Raw genomic sequence first — 12,120 nt, 5'->3', positions numbered from 1 at the left:
CACACACACACACGTGAGCGCCCCAACGGTGAAAATCCGAGAGATAACGACGTGGGATGGCACAAACCACGATGATAATGATGATGTCGAATGGCATTGGAATGGATTCGGTGCTGTTGCATGCCGTGTGGGATAGAATGGGTGGGAACCCGGTGGGCAAGCGATGGAGCGTGAAAGGTATGTTTCTCCCCTCAAGGGCCGGAGCTGGTTGCCCGTGGCAACGAGCGTTCGGGTTTTTCGTGTTCGGGCTTCGGGCTTTTCCACGCTGGAAGCTGAATTGTAGCGCTCCCGATCAATAAGCATCTTCTGGGCTAATGCCGGTGAGTGGCATCTTTGAGCCTAGCACTCAGGTCGACCGTACTACCCAACGGCCGGGACTTTCGAAATGTCCTCGGAAATGATAAGACCGTCGGGTTGCAGAGCGCGAGCGAGAGAGAGAGAGAGAGAGAGCAACAACGGTGGTGGGCTCTTGAAAATGAGATGATCGGTACGGTTTGGGTCCGGCAGTGAAACGGGAGCAAGGACTCGGACAGCTTCAACCGAGCATTTCATCCGTTCTTCACCGGCCTCAATCCGACTTCCCCTCTCCCCATATGCTTCCGGTTGTTGAAGAGGGTGAAAATTAAGTCCGTCGATGGAGCGTATCGTATAGCAGCGGGAAAGCGGAACCAAACCGGTAGCGCTCCACCGGGCCAATCTGTGGAAGGATGAAGGACCGGGATATTACAGCAGGCATGCTTGGCAACAACAACAAAAAAAAAACAAGCACACGTACCATAATACACACACACACATATACATGCATAACTATAAAGACAAAGGAGGCGAAGAAAAGGCAAATGGCAATTGTTTCAGTAAAGTTGTGTGCCCGGCGCTGAGGCTGAGCGCTGGGACGACCGCGTACGGTTCCCCTTCTATTTGGATGTCCTTTTGCGTCTTCTGCCGTAGTTTGGGTAGGCTGCCGGGGGTTAAAGTTTTCGGTACGGGGAAGGTTGATGCTGGTGAAGCTGCCAGATGACGCACAGAATCCAACGACGGTTGGACGGTGTCTGTTTTCTGGTAGCAACGCTGCCGACGTTCGCAAACCCCGGTGCCACCGTTTTCGGACACCCCGTTTGCGTGCCGCAAAGGAAGTTTTTCTTGTGCTTATTTGATTTTTCTTTTCTTTTTCTTATGATTGTGGCTCTGGTTGTTTTTTTGCTTACTTCCTTTCATTCACCTCAAGTGCCACGCGTTGAAGTAGCGTCCTAGTTGGTTGGTGTGGTGTGACGTTACGCTGGTGACGCTGGACGTCCGCCATCTTCCCCGTTCTCCTATCTCGCCACTCGCTGTTTGGCCGGATAACGTTTTTTGCCCTTGCACGTTTCGCTAGCAGTGCTGGGTCTCTGGTTAAAAGTTAGTTGCCAAAGCCACCATGGTCCTGTGGGTGAACGAAAAAATAAAAAGGAGCACAAAAAAAACATCTCCCCAAACGGGAGAATCCATTCGAGCCTGTACGGCGCATAATTACGGTTGGATTTTTGGAGGTTATATGGCTGTGGAAATGTGGTGAAGCAGTCAGCTAGGACTGCTCCCGGAAGCACCATCCAAGTGGGGCTTTGTGCAGTGGGTGGAAAACTTCGCTTCCCGCTCATTTAATGGCGTCGGATATGCGGCACAGGATTAAATACCACCGAACCGAAAGTGTGGAAGTGCTCGCAAAAAAAACCTTGTGTGACCGACCTTTCCCAGCCGGTAGCTTGAGCTCTCACGGGAGGTACGCACGGTGGCAGCCAAAAATGCGTACCGGGCTAGCGTTTTTAGATTAAACTCCCGGAACGGGTTATCCAATGAAAGCTGGGTCTGGCCGAAAGGCAGAATAAATGTCACCAGCCGAGCGGTGGCTTACTGGCAGCAAGGTAAACTCGAAGCTCGTTTAATTAGCACGCCCAATCAAGGGGTACTGTGGTTTTAATGCAACATTCCGGTAAATCCGGAGCTACTCGTCCAGACTGCCGTTCCGTTTTCTCATTACGACCGTGACCGCAATCACGGCCAGAGTGTGCCTTTTGCTTGTGGGAGTGCGTTAATGTTTTGAGCTGTGTGTATTGTATCAGCTGTGTCAGGACTCGCATACTCGCCTGGCCCGGCACATCCCATATCATTTTCCAGTACTCACATACGTATTGCCCTAACGGGCCAGCAGATGCAGATGGATGCTGGAGGACGGACACCCTGGGAAGGGTAAAACAAATCACAAAAGACGAATATTCATTTCCCCGGTGCACGGACCTCAATGGCTGGTTTCGCTCACGGAAACCCCTTACACAGCCCGTTGTATATGGCCAAGGACTCACGTGGGTGCACTCGCCAAGGTGGGATGCTGGAACATGTAACATTCAGCATCCCGGCACATCGCACGCTCACAACCCGCTAGAACTCATCATTTTCCAGTGAGTTCCCATCCCTTGCGATCGCACGCCCTTGGAACTCGCCGCTGAAACCGCTAGAACTGAGTTTTCCCCACCGCTTCGAACCGAACCGAAACAAGCCGGAAACCGTCCGAAGTCGACAGCGGTTTCTAGGGGTTTGGAGCGCTTACCGAACGGCACCAGCACTAGACGGACCTGCTCGTGTCCGGGTAATTCCGAGTGTGCCGCTTCGACAGTCAGTCGATTTTCGTCGGCCGAGCTGTGAACAGTGGCAGCCACCCTCTGTTGTTTTACAGCTAGCCAGCGCGTGCGTGAGTGTATGTGTCTGACCACTTCAGCGCTCTGGTGTGTTACTGGTTCTGCCATGTCTAGATACGGTGGAATGGTGACAGTACGCTAGTGACATCTCGTTGTGTTTTACGGTTAAACGAAAGCCAGTGACCGAATCGGGGGTTTCAATCTGTGCCGCATATGTTTCCTGGTAATTGAAGTGCAAATATTTCGGAATGTTCGATGCATTGTGAGGGTGAAACCAGTGGGCTTTACGGTTTGTTCCTGTTCCAGCTTACCGTGGCACCTGATCGTAACAACACCCATCGTACGCTTCAGTCGAAACACGCACATCTCCGGTTAAAACTGTTGACAGGAGCAGGAACTATCCATACCATTGCGACTAGACTAGAGTGATTTTATAGATTTTTTTTGCCTAGATGTGTTCTTGAACCGGGAACCGGATACTTGGTATCACCTGTGAAGCAAAGGAACGCAAGAAGTTAATCAAGCACAGGGAAAATTTATAGTACGATAAGGGATGCTAGTGGAATGAGCACGCGCATCTCGAGTATGTTTGTTTGTGTACTGTGTGTGTGAGTGTGTGTGTGTGGTATTGGAAACGTACGATCCAGACGCAACATTCCCGGGGACACGACATTCGGTGTATGAGCAAAGGATTGTGCACCGAGCCTACATGATACGCGAGATGGCACGGATGCTCAATCCTGGATATCAATGGGCTAGGCGTGCATTTGCTGTGGTGAAAGCTTGCAGGAGAACTATCATTGTTTAATGGAGAAATCATGCAATTGTGTTTGTGTTCGTTTGTGTGTGTGTGTGTAAGAGAGGAAGAAATTCCTAACAGAGCAAATAACTGAGAGTGTAATGGAGCATAGTAAGACACAAGCTTTTTTCTTCCAGTCGAAAAGTGAAAACTGGGCACAGGAAAATAACAATATTTATCTCCATCGCCCATTCGTGCGACCGTGGATCGTGCACGTATTGGCTGAAAACGATGCAATGAAGACAACGGAGCTATAGTTGAAAGTATGTGCTGAGCGTTTGAAGTCGCAGCAAAGGCTGACTTCCGGCTCGGTTGGTACGCTTTATTCTTAACTTCCAGCTGTACCATGAACGTGATGGGTAACGTTTCTCCTTCGTTCGGTATGGCGGGATGCAGTCGAGCTGTAACCATTTTTTGCCATTTTTTGGAATGTGAAGTATAAAAACATTCTTGCCGCTAAATGGAATGCTGTTTCCCCGCCCGGTTAAAGCTGTTGAGTCACAAAACCGTTCCCTTTTGCGAGCACTTTTCACCATCCATGCTACAAGTGCACGGTCATGACTAGACGAAATGGAGGCAATTGAGCAGCAACCGTGAATGAATTCTTGCCCCGGCAACTTGACGTGGCGGTGCTGTTCAACACGTAGCATCTGGAAAAGCGTATCTCGTCAACAATCTCGGCCACACTCAAAAGGCCGCCCGAGCATAACCGGCATTAGCTGCGAGACCCATTTGCTGGGGGTGCAGGGTGTGCAGAGAAGTTGGTAGCCAACAGGGTAAACCGGGCTTTGTGGCGTACGTTTCCTAGCACGCAACCAATGCTAGGGTGGTGTAATGAATTTAATTCTGCTAAAGACACTTCCAGGACCAGGAAGGAATGGGGGAAAAGCATTAGCTACCGACGAAGCAAGTGTCCTCGGTACAGGCGAAGGGGCAACAAACACCATCCATTAGGACCTTAAATAAACGTCATTCCCCGATGTTCCGACTCGGGAAGCGCCCGAAAATACTCCAATATGGCGTAGCAATGCGATCGAATATTGCTCATTACTGCATCCGTAATGGAGTTGTGGAGCCATTCCGAACGGTTTCGTTTTGCATTTTTTTTTTATTCCTCTTCTTCCCGCCTCAATCACGTGATTCTACTTTCATCGACTGCAGGGGGCCGTAATTTGTCTCTGCCCGCGGGGTTTGCCTTTTACCCGCGGTTTTTGCCATGCCATCGTCCTCCGCCGTTAGATGTGCTACAGCCAATGGAGGCGCCCGGTGGTTGGTGACTGGGAGTGAATTTTTCTCACTTCGATCAGCGGGCGATAGAAACATGTTTATGTTTATCGGAGTGTATGAGGTAAACACTGCATAGACCCGCGTGTGTGCGCGCGGATGGGCGTGGAGCTGTGGGATGAAGCTGTCTTCGAGTGTAAGGGTGGTTATTATGCTTACGCCATCCGAGGTTTTGGGTGGTTCCAGTTATTGACTCATCCACAGTACTGCATCGAGTCCACAGCGTTTCTGCGCCCGAAGATGGCCATCTTTAGGAGCTAGAGAGAGAACAAAAAACAGCAGCAAAAGAAAGAGGAGAGCGCTTAAGCGGAAACAAAATTCCACGCACATTTGTCGACGTTTTGAAATTGATTTTCGTGGAACGTTTTAAACAGATCAGCGTTCGCCCATCATCAAACCATTAGCCAACGTTGGCCAACCCGAAAGGAAGGGTGCAAACGGATTACCATTAATCTTCATCGCAAAGATGAATCACTTTCATTTCCAATTGATTTGCCGTTATCAGCGGGAAGCTGGCAACGTAATGTGCGCTAAGCAAAGCATGCAACCAGCAGCAATTGATTTGGCTTTTCGGTGGCGTTGGTACGAGCACCGAATGCAAATAGTGAAACGATTTGCTTAACGATGGCAGAGAAGAAAGGATTCCATTACCAAAGTGGAAAGTATGTTTTGAATTGCGGTGCGAGCAACGATTTTACGGGACGCATGGGGATGTAAATGTTGTCCACCTTTCGGGACGAGTTACAAGAATTCACGCTAAATGGCAGACGGCATCCATCATTCATGTTTGCCGCCCCATTCGGAAAGCCAAACACTAAACTCCATGCATCAAACATTCATGGCATCTCATTAATTACGAACCAGTCGGGGGTGCTCGCGCACTTCCGGTACGCCGTTCATTTGCAGCTTCCGTGGGTGTGGGGGTGGAGTGGCGTATGAATAAATGATTGCCACTTTATTGAGCGCTTGCATATTTGCATTCCGACCCGCCCGATCCGGGGTTGGATTATTGGGAAAGCAATTTCCCAATACCGACACCAAACCCGCGCTGGGTCTGGGGCTAGGTTTTTTGCCCGTGGGTGATGAAAAATATTCCCACACGGGGCGGGTGGACGTATTAACGGCGCTGCATTAGGGCGAATTACAGCATTACATCTAGCCGCTGGGAGGATCATTGCCGAACAGTCTTCCCAGGTCACCGTTCGCTACAGGCAGGAGCAAGATGAATATCTTTAATTGAATTTGTATGAGATTTTTCGCCTTTTTTCTTCGTGTTGTTGCGAAGAATCGGAGGAAAAGAACGCACAAACCACTTGGAGCAGCAGCTAGAAGAATCGAAACGTTCCCATAATTTTTCATACGCTCGATAGTGTTTGTGTGGTCCGTATGTGCCCGCGGAAGGATACGGAAGGATACAGATTGTTTCGATATTGGGTTTTCAGGCTCCCGTAAGCTTTATTGTCTCGCCCGTACGGACGGCCCGGGAGGGGAACGGGATGGGAACCCGGTGAGTGGATTGCACGCAAGAGCCCATCGTCTGTTGGCCTGCTCTCGAGCGATGAGCAGCAGGACGACTCGATCGATGCGAGTGCGAACGCCGTCCCAATGTGGTATTGGTATTGGCATTGGCAGTATATAACAATCTCGAGTGCACACGTTCCGGTTACGGACGTCAATGATAAAGAATGTTCTTGCCCGATAAGAGAGCGAGCTTGAAGCGAACTGAAGTCCGGGTTAGGGAAGTCCGTTCCGTTGCCTTTGCTTCTCGTCACCCCCATTCGGTCTCTGCTCCCACCCGGGGTAAATGGAATGGATGCGATGCTCGGACACTCGGGCGTGGAGTAAAATGGCGCCACACGGTAAAAGGAACGTTAATAAGTTTGGAGGGAATGATTAGTTCGGGCCCGCACCGTTCCAAACGGGCTTGGAATGGTGTTGTGTTTTTTCGGCTGCTAGCAACGCTGATTACTACCGGATAGCCGTGGTAACGATTGGCCACGGAGTGTGCCCGAAGCACATAATAAAGAAAACGGGCCTCTTGGCAAGCAATCGAAACGCTTCCGAGCGCGATTTGATGGCCACCATTTTGCTGTTCACGAGCGAAATTATCTTGCCTCGGTATATGTGCAAGTTCGTACGAAATGTGCTAGTTGCGTTTCGGTGTTGTTTCACTATTTCGTCGAGCTCGTTAAATTGCCCCCCGGGAAAGCGTTACCCCTGAGGCACAGCGTGCATAACAGCTCCGCAGAGAAGAAACTTTTGTTCGGTGATTGTTGTCGGATGGAAAACTGTTGCAACTTCACCAACTTAAGCTCTGCCATGTTTTTAAGTGCTTCTTCTACATAGTTCTGTTTGATGGTATTTGTCTAACGCACCATTCTGCCCGAACCTTTGCGTCGGGTTGGTTTGATATAATTCTGGAGCGAAGGTTTTTTTTTATGTGCCGAACAAACAAGGGGTTTGTGGTGTTCCAGTAATGTCATCATCGCTTGCCAAAAAAGTGTTGCATCCATTTTGCATCCTTTTCTAAAGTGAGAACTATTACCATCACGACTCCTTCCTGGTCAGCAGGTTGAAGACCTTCGTGTTGTACCACCTTTTACACGTCCCATTAGCAAAAGGTTTAACTGGCTAATTCTTGATGCCGAACCGTACGGTTCCCCTGGTGTCCGGGGGTCTTTCCTGATCGCTCCGTCGGAAGAATCTTCTTTGTGAGGTTTAATCAATTTTTGACAAACAACAAAGCGGACAAACTTTTCTGCCCATGTCAGCAGTTTTAGGCCGTCATGACCCGACCCCGTAAGCTCGTCCCTTACAGCCGGGCAAAGCTTAAACTGGGTGAAAGTGCCTTGGTTTTTTTTTGTTATGCTCTTTCTTATCTCCTGTCCTGGATACATTTTGTGAACGTTGTGTAGGAAAGACAAAAAAAACATTTTCTACATGAAGAAAAGAACGAGTTGAAAGTAATGGCACCCTATCAGGGGGAAGGAGGGGTAGGAAAATGGAACCATTGGGGAATGGGTGGGGGTGCGGATGTTGGGTGAAAGTTTTGCAACAGTTTTCTCTGATCGGAACGAATTAGGCAGATTTGGGGATGCTTTGAAGCGTTCCGAATCGAATAGCTGGAAGAAACTTTTGCCTACGCCTTGGACGCTGGAGGCACCAACGGCTCGTAAATCATCATCATAATGGTTTTGGCGAGGGAACAGCGGTAACCAGTGACCAGACCAGACACCGAATGATGCGAGGGGAAGTTGTTTGCTTGGTTTGTACCCAGGCAGATACAAAGCGGCGATGGAAAAACGTCACCCGAAATGGACACATTTATCTGAGGCGTGTTTATCGGTCCGTAGTGACAGAAATAAAAATACCAGCTTTGCATAAACGTTCTGCTGAAGGTGAGACACTGGCGAAGGAAATAAAAGTTAGTTCAAGTGGGGTCGATTTATTAGGAGCATATTATTTGTATTATGTATTTAATGTAATGTTTAATTCTGTTATAAATATTAGAAGCTTGTTGCTGATTATCCCACATTAGAAATTCGACACATTTAATGTCAAAATTCAAAATACTTTTCAGATTTAGTAAAAAAACAGGAAATCGAATGTTTCTGCTGCTGCTTCAAAGCCTTCCCGAAGCTAAGCATTTTTTTCCAATTAGCTACAACCACTCCCTAGGTGCGTTTGGCGTAAGAGTCTTCTGCCACTTAGTTCCCACTTGAGGGTCTATCAGCATCGCATGGCGGGCCAGTACTTCTACTACAGCGGGCAATTTCATACACCCAGCTTCGGCACCTTTTTTTTGTCAACCAGTAAAAAAGGGCCAGATTTCGGGTGCACAGGGAAGCAATAGAATGGAAGCAAAGAATCGCACCCAAAGCACGGCTGCTAATAGCGGGGTTGCAAGTGAATATTTGAATGGAAACCCGATGGCGTACGGTGTGACGCCGTCAGGATGGAGCAAAATAGCTTAGCAAAATAAGCCCACCGGCCGCGTCAGTGAGGCGCGCGAAAGATGGCGCGTGAGTCTATTCGCTGTGGCCTTTAGATTGAGGGCAAAGAAAAGTGGCATCAAACCTACCGACGAACGATCCGGTGGATAAACTCTTGAGTTTTCAAAGACTGGAACGCCATTGCTGCTGTCAGCGGGAAGGGGCAAGCAAACGAAACCAAAAAACCTACACTCACACAAACAAAGTGCTTCAAGTTGCGGCCATCAAAAGCGGGGGGGGGGGGGCCTTGATCGTGGTATCGTTTGGGGTTATCAAGGGCCGAGAGGAAATAATTTGCCGCATCATCAGTTCGTGTCTCTGTCTGAGGGATGAAAAAAAGAGAGACCGATACAGAGAGGGCAAGAGAGTTTGCAAAATAAAAAAAACTCCCCCGATGGTACATGACGTAGTTGTCCCATCTATAGGATGGAATGCCTTTCTCCCATGCTAATAGACATTCTCAACAACTTCCAACTCTTCAAATAGCGCCGGGGAGCAAAAATAAAAAAGAAACCATGATCACAAAAATAAAACATCAAGCGAGAGGTGGTGGTACCAAAAAAAATCTTTTCTTGCAACAAAAAAACCTGGAAAAGAATGTGGAAGGAGGATGGAGGTGAAATTTATTTCTCCAACGGATAAAGGATGGATTTAGCCAAGCAAATAATCGATAAATTTGAATATCGTCCATTTGGTCGACCGTCCACTTTTTTGATGATCGGATTTGTTGTTTTTGAGCTGGCAATCGGGGCAAATACCGGATGGACGATGGGCACGCTCGGTCACATAATATTGCGACGGTCGCGAGGAAGTGCAGAAAATAATGTCAAGGATATCGGTCACAAAGGTTAGCATCGGTTGTGTGGGTTGTGGTTTAGTTTCTCTCCCTAGACGGATGCTTTGAGTTTGGTTGCATTTGTTGCTAAGTCTGTGGTACGATTGGCACAAGCGCTTGATGCAGAAAGGGAGCAAAAAATCAAATCCACAAACAAAAGCATTCCGAGCCCGGAACCCGTCTCAAGCGGAGAACGTCCCTTCCCATAGTGTCGGGTAAGAAAATGGAAAGGCGATATTTATAAACTTTTTGCGCGGCGCAAAATCAAAACCAGAGCCAAAAATCGGTCTGGTTCCGGGGTCTGGAAAGTTGGGAGTGTTTTGCTCGAGGCGACTCACTTGAAGGTGTCTGTTTTTCACGATCAGCAATACAAACGCGTGTTGTGGCAGTAGATGGCTATAGATGGGGAGCCGTTGGTTCGTTCGTGGTGTTTATACACGTCATGCTAGACCGGCAGCAGTCAATGCAATATTTTAGAATATTAATCACCCTTAATAGACATTAATAGTTTCAACTAAGAAAGCACTTTTATCATCATTTTTGTGTCGCGTCGTCGATAGATAATTTTGTGAAGAAATTATCGTTGAACGACGAGCAACAATCAATGGACGGCGGCAATGAATGGACCGCAAAATGAGCTCGCTTGGCACAATTTATTTAAACATCTCCCCTGCAAATCATGCTTGGAAATTCATCATTTGGCGATGGCTACAAACAATGCGTTTTTGCTCATTGCAATTGGATTCCGGGTCGTAACAAACACTCTCACACACATGTGAAGATAGACTACGATCGATCAAAATGCAGTCAAGGTTTCGGTCGTTATGCAGCAAACCATAAACCAAATTCGCGCTTCCACGAATTCAAGCAAATGACGTGGTGCCGAGCTCGCAACAAATTAAATGTGATATGATTTTAAATAATTTATTCATTTTAATGCCGCACGGGCACACGGGTTTTTCCCTACCCTTGCGCCTGTGTGCGATGCAATGGTGCCACGCTAATGAAATTCGGTCAGAACACTTACCCGGAGCGACCAACGGCTAAATGCGTTGCGTTGGACACTGTGGGATTTTCCATCGGTTTCGGTTTGCAATGGTTGCAGTGTGTGCATGGAAATTTTGCCTGGTGTGCGGTACCACCCCTACCGACCACTGTGACACTTTCGGATGCCACCGCACAGCTGGAGCAAATTAAATGCATATAATAGATATTAATTAAGGATATGAACCGAATAAAAGCGCATTATACTGTCTGCCTTTTCGGTGATCAGTGGCCGACAGTGGTATGGGTTGATTTTTGAAAATGCCTTATCACACCACAATCCTCTTTTGCATGGTGGAATTTCATTTATGGACCTTTAATGCACTGGAAATAAAGCTTATGTTGCAATCGTATAATGAATGCGTGTGGATAGTGCAGAATATTCATCGTTACCGCTTTTTCTCTTAGCGAACTTCTGTTGAGGACTTTTGTAGACATTTTCTTTAGGCTTCATAACCACATAATATAACCGAGTGGTTTTAACCACAAATGATGATGGGAAGTCATCTACGAATCCATTAAACTGGACTTTCTGACAATACTTTTCTGGCTCTATTTCGGAATAACACCCACCCATTGTACGTGTGAAAGGCCTAAAAATCTTAGGGTTCACGCCTTAGGGGCGTGTGTAAGTACAGCGAACACACACAGGGGGTTTGAGGAGATAAGTGTCGGGGGGGCTGTAGAATGGCCAATCGACAGCCAAGACCCTAGCGCGTATCTCCACATCAATGTTGTTTTTAATACTGACTCTTGACCGAAGCTATGTCACCCCATGCTTGGAATTAAACAATCATGAGGATGTGTATCTTGGGCCGCAGATAATGACACCTTCACTTTGGGTTATGTTATGTTATGTATGTAAAAAAAGTAACATATCAGCATCTGGTATGAACTGCTAATGATGGTCTTCAAAGTTGTGTTATACAAGATGCTAGAATCTTCGCTGAATAGTCGAAGTTTCAACTAAGAAATATTCTAAATTAGCGTTATAAAGCGACCAAGATAACTAATTGGCATGTGTGACAAGTTCACTAAGCTTGGATGGGATGCCAAAGGAACTATATGAGTCTTAGAGTTTTATCTGGGTTATGCTATCGTGTACGATCTTCAAATTTATAAAGACATGGTAGGAAAGATCTGCTGCTTTATTATCTTATCCGGGGAATATCGTACTGTACAGAACTGATTAATCGTTGAATTCTTGCTCCGGAATCTTGATAGTTCCCAACAATCTGTTGTCTGTAACGGAATAGATCCGCAAGTGTAAACCGACGAGGCGAGCTATATCAGCAAAGAGCCGATATAGGAATAAAAATGCAGTCGATTATTTATACGTGAATCAGATCGGACTTGTCTCAACTTCCTAAATTGCAACATCCAAAACATCTACTGGTACTCGCTTCGTCGGTTTACACTAACGGATCTATTTCGCTACATGCCTGACCACGATTGGGACGAATAAGGTGAAGGAGGATGTGTAGTATTAAGGAGAAT

The sequence above is a fragment of the Anopheles marshallii genome, chromosome 2 (assembly GCF_943734725.1).
Source record: "Anopheles marshallii chromosome 2, idAnoMarsDA_429_01, whole genome shotgun sequence".
Lineage (NCBI taxonomy): Eukaryota > Metazoa > Arthropoda > Insecta > Diptera > Culicidae > Anopheles > Anopheles marshallii.
Note: the sequence above shows the minus strand (reverse complement) of the source record.